Source organism: Bison bison, unplaced genomic scaffold (assembly GCF_000754665.1).
Source record: "Bison bison bison isolate TAMUID 2011002044 unplaced genomic scaffold, Bison_UMD1.0 scf7180017845859, whole genome shotgun sequence".
NCBI lineage: Eukaryota > Metazoa > Chordata > Mammalia > Artiodactyla > Bovidae > Bison > Bison bison.
The window spans coordinates 108670-114012 of record NW_011476432.1 but is presented as its reverse complement, the minus strand read 5'-3'; positions in this window follow the sequence as shown (position 1 = coordinate 114012).

Genomic DNA, 5343 nt, shown 5'->3' with positions numbered 1-5343 from the left:
GCTCCCCAACGCCCCCAGCCCGCTCCAGCCCTGCCCCCCAGCCGCGCCTGGGTCGGTCCGCCCGGCCTCTCCCCGCCCACCCCCTCGGCCAGCCTAGAGCAGCTCCAGCGCAGCTCGCGGGAGCCCGGCGCACCTGCGCCCCCTCCCGCCCCACCTGTCAAGGGGCCGCCCGGCCAACCCCAATCCCAGGCTCCTCCCAGGGGTCGCCCCCGCCCCGCCGGAGGTCTCCAGGCTGGGTTCGTGTCCTGGGCGGTGGGCGCTCGGGTCGGCCGCGAGGAGCGAGGGGGTGGTGAGGGGGTGAGGACAGAGAAGGCGGTGCTGGGCGCCTCCTGGCTGGGGAAATACCGGGTTGCTGTAAGGAGGGCGTCAGGATGATGCCACGTGTTTGTCCAGAACAGCTAGGCGAATGGGTGGCATTTTTTGATGGAGACACCGGCCTCGGTACAAGCTATTTTGGAAGAAAATCATGACCCGCAGAGGCAGAGGTGCCCGTTAGGCACCTGAGTGAACCGGCACTTCTAGGCATGAGTCTGGGGGGCGCGAAGAACTAAAGATTTGTCAGAGACATGTTTGTACCTGGTGACTCTATTCAGGACGCTGATGACATCAGAATCGGGGGTGAGAGCCGCAGAAACCTAATCTAGGCCTCCAGTGACAAGCAGGGGCCTTAGTCTTAGAGGCTGAGGGGTCCCCGGAGGCCAGGGAGATCCTGAAACCAGGGCTCTCGCAGGCTCCAGGCCCACCGGCCCACCTGGGACTCTGATGAGGCAAGAGGGAGCTTCTGATTGGCTGGTCTGACACTTTGCTGTCAGGGGCGTGCAAATGGGGGAATCCCTGAACCAGGAGTTTGGGATGGTGAGGGATGTGGGAAGCCCTAACATGCTAAATATCCATGGCAGAAATCAAAAAGGAAGTGTTTGAGGAAACAGGGAGAGAGGGTGTGCTGGCTGCTGCAGAGATGGAGGCAGAAACAGGGGGCCTTTATTTCCCGCAGTTGGCCCCCAATAGGGCTCTGCACACTCCTTACTCTGACCCTTCCCAACCCGTCCCCCTCCAGAAGCTCTGCTGCTGTGTCCTCATGTCCACCATCACCACCCTGACATCCCATTTCTCTAAACGCCTTTCGTCTTGCTCTCACGGAACCCAGGCTTCTCCTGGCAGCTCTAAAGTATAAATGTTTATTTTCAAACAATACCTCTGGACCTGCAAGTAGGGTGAACTCCTGACTCTCTATGACTGCCTCCAGACCATTTCCCCCTTCACCCTACTAACTTCCAGCTTTAACCCTCATTTTCTCAGAGTAATAATTCCCCCCCACCCCAGCACTGTTACTGGTACCTTCAGAACCGAGGCCCACCTCCCCTTACTCTTTGGTGATTTCAGCGCCTGACTCGCTCCCTGTCGTTCTCTCTCCGGTACCACTGGTGCTGGAATTCTGACTTCAGAATCCGCATAGGCTTCCCTCCCATTTTCACTTCCTGGCCTATATCTGAACATGAACCTAGGATATGTTGTAATCAGCTATGGTAACGTGACAGACACAGAGCCAACTGCCTTGAAAGAAGAGTTCAAAGCTTACACTTCCCAAGAGGGGCAAGCCACTCAATGCAGGGCCACCTGGGGAAGCACCAGTGTCAGCTGTGAGCAGAAGCAGGGACGAGAGCTTGGCCGGAGCCTTGCCTGTGTTTTCAGTGGGCAGGAGGCAGGCGGGCAAGCTTCTGCAAGCTGAGGACTGGGTGGTGAGTGATTTCAGTGAGTTACTGTTGTCCAGTGCCCGGCCTGGGTGGTTGGCCTGATGTGCAGTTAAAGGAGGCGGGTGGGGTGTGGGCCCTGGACCCGTTGCTTTGCATGTGAAAACTGTGATGGCAGGCGAGTTGTTTGCTCTCTAGGAATTAGCCAGCCTGGGAGGGGCAGTCTCTCCCCAGCCAGCAAGGCCCTCAAGATGTCAAAGCATCGAAGATACAGAAAATAAAAAACATGATCAGTGCAGTGCTCATCCCCATGACCCTGTCCTCCGAGAACCTTCCCCAGTAGCCTCTCCTGCAGCTTAACTTTTGTCTGAACAACGTCTCCCAACAACTCCTCACCCCTTCCCACTCTCACTGTTGCTCCCGTCAGCAGGTGGATTCCATCCCCTCTTGTTGAATAGGCCCGGGCCCTTGACTTGCTTGAACTGCCAGAGAGATGCCACGCGACTTTCAGGCTCTAAGGAGGGCTCGCAGCTTCTGCTTTCATTCCCTGAGGGTCCCGAGCTCCACGTGACAGTATCTGGCTACTGCTCTGGAGTGATCCCCTGGGGGTGGGGGAAGCCAGGACGTGAGAGTCAGACTTCCCACCTCACTCACACACCCTGACTGAGGCTGCAGGAGGGACCCTGACTGTCCCAACTGTCTAACGAGCCACCCCATTTATTACTTACTCTGAAAACTAACGGTGATCTCCTTCAGAAGGTCCCGGGCACGCACTGCTGCACTCAGTGCCCCCGACCCTGCAGCAGGCCACTGCACACCCACAGCTCCGCCGGACACTGCTGGACACTCATAGGCAAGTCTGGATCAGTCTCTCGTGGGGTCACTGCTGCTTTCTCCTGGGTCCTGGTGTGCACAAGGTTCTGTTTCTGCCCTCCAAGAGTCTGTTTCCTGAGTCCTGTGTAAGTTCTGTAATCCAATCCCACTGGCCTCCAAAGTCAAATTCCCTGGGTGTTCTGAGTCCTTTGCCAGATTCCCAGGTTGGGAAATCTGTTGTGGGTCCTAGAACTTTATTAACAGTACGAGAATTTCTTCGGTATAATTGTTCTTCAGTTTGTGGGTCGTCTACTCGGTGGCTCTATGGTGGGTTAATGGTGACCTCCTCCAGGAGGCTTATGCCACAGGGTTTTTGACCCAGGTCTCCTGCACCCAGAGCCCTGCCCCTGTGGCAGGCCACTGCTGACCTGTACTTCTGCAGGAGACACTCAAACACAGTTCTGGCTCAGTCTCTGGGGTCTCTGGGTCCTGGTGCACGTAAGGTTTTGTTTGAGCCCTCCAAGCGTCTCTGGCGGATATGGGGTTTGATTCTAAATGAGATTTCACCCTCCTATCATCTTGCTGGGGCTTCTCCTTTGCCCGTGGATGTGGGGTATCTTTTTTTGCTGGGATCTGACATTCTCCTGTTGATGGTTGTTCAGCACTTCAGTTCAGTTGCTCAGTCCTGTCTGAGTCTGTGCAACCCTACGGACTGCAGCAGGCCAGGCCTCCCTGTACATCACCAACCCCCAAAGTATACTCAAACTCATGTCCACTGAGTCTGTGATGCCATCCAACCATCTCATCCTGTGTCGTCCCCTTCTCCTCCTGCCCTCAATCTTTCCCAACATCAGGGTCTTTTGCAATGAGTCACTTCTTTGCATCAGGTGGCCCAAGTATTGGAGTTTCAGCTTCAGCCTCTGTCCTTCCAATGAATATTCAGAACTGATTTCCTTTAGAATGGACTGGTTGGATCTCCTTGCAGTCCAAGGGACTCAAGAGTCTTCTCCAACACCACAGTTCAAAAGCATCAAGTCTTCGGCTCTCAGCTTTCTTTCTCGTCCAACTCTCACATCCATACATGACTACTGGGAAAACCATAGCTTTGACTAGATGGACCTTTGTCAGCAAAGAAATGTCTCTGCTTTTTAATATGCTGTCTAGCTTGGTCATAACTTTTCTTCCAAGGAGCAGGTGTCATTTAATTTCATGGCTGCAGTATCCATCTAAGGTGATTTTGGAGCCAAAAAAAAATAAAGCCCGTCACTGTTTCTGTTGTTTCCCCATCTATTTGCCATGAAGTGATGGGACCAGATGCCCTTAGTTTTCCAAATGTTGAGTTTTAAGCCAAAATTTTCACTCTCCTCTTTCACTTTCATCAAGAGGCTCTTTAGTTCTTCAGTTTCTGCCCTAAGGGTAGTGTCATCTGCATATCTGAGGCTATTGATATTTCTCCTGGCAATCTTGATTCCAGCTTCATCCAGTGAAGCCTTTCTCATGATGTAGTCTGCATATAAGTTAAATAAGCAGGGTGACAATATACAGCCTTGACATACTCCTTTCCCTATTTGGAACCAGTCTGTTGTTCCATGTCCAGTTCTAACTGTTGCTTCAACAGTTAGAACTGGCTGTTCAGCACTGAGTTGTAATTGTGGAATTCTTGCAAGAGGAGATAAGCACACCTCCTTCTACTCTGCCATCTTAAGGGTTCACCTTAACTCCACCATAATTTGGTCTCAGGTCAAACAACAGGGAGGGAACACAGCCCCACCCATCAATAGAAAATTGGATTAGAGATTTACTGAGCAGGCCCTGCCCATCAGAACAAAACCTGGTTTCCCCTGAGTCAGTCTCTCCTAACAGGAACCTCCCTTATCTTAACCCTAAACCTCTTATCCTCCTCTGTCTGAGGGCAGACAGAATGAAAATCACAATCACAAAAAAACTAATCAAACTGATCACACAAGCCACCACCTTGTCTAACTCAATGAAAATATGAGCCATGCCATGTAGGGCCACCCAAGACGGGCGGGTCATGGTGGAGAAGTCTGACAAAACTTCAGTGGTCCACTGAGAAGGGAGTGGCAAACCATTTCAGTACTCTTGCCTTGAGAACCCCATGAACAGTATGAAAAGGCAAAAAGATAGGACACTGAAAGATGAACTCCCCAGGTCGGTAGGTGCCCAATATGCTACTGGAGATCAGTGGAGAAATAACTCCAGAAAGAATGAACGGATGGAACCAAAGCAAAAACAACACCCAGTTGTGGATGTGACTGGTGATGGAAGCAAGGTTTGATGCTGTAAAGAGCAATATTGCATAGGAACCTGGAATGTTAGGTCCATGAATCAGGGCAAATTAGAAATGGTCAAACAGGAGATGGCAAGAGTAAACATAGATATTTTAGGAGTCAGTGAACTAAAATGGACTGGAATGCGGGAATTTAATTCAGATGATCATTATATCTACTACTGTAGGCAAGAATCCCTTAGAAGAAATGGAGCAGCCCTCATAGTCAACAAAAGAGTGTGAAATGCAGTACTTGGTGCAATCTCAAAAATGACTGATCTCAGTTCATTTCCAAGGCAAACCATTCAATATCACAATAATCCAAGTCTATGCCCCAACCAGTAACGCTGTAAAAGCTGAAGTTGAAAGTTTCTATGCAGACCTACAAGACCTTCTACAACTAACAGCCAAAAAAGAGGTCCTTTCATCATAGGATACTGGAATGCAAAAGTAGAAAGTCAAGAGATACCTGGAGTAACAGGGAATTTTGGCCTTGGAGTACAAAATGAAGCAGGATAAAGGCCAACGGAGTTTTGCAAAGAGAACGCA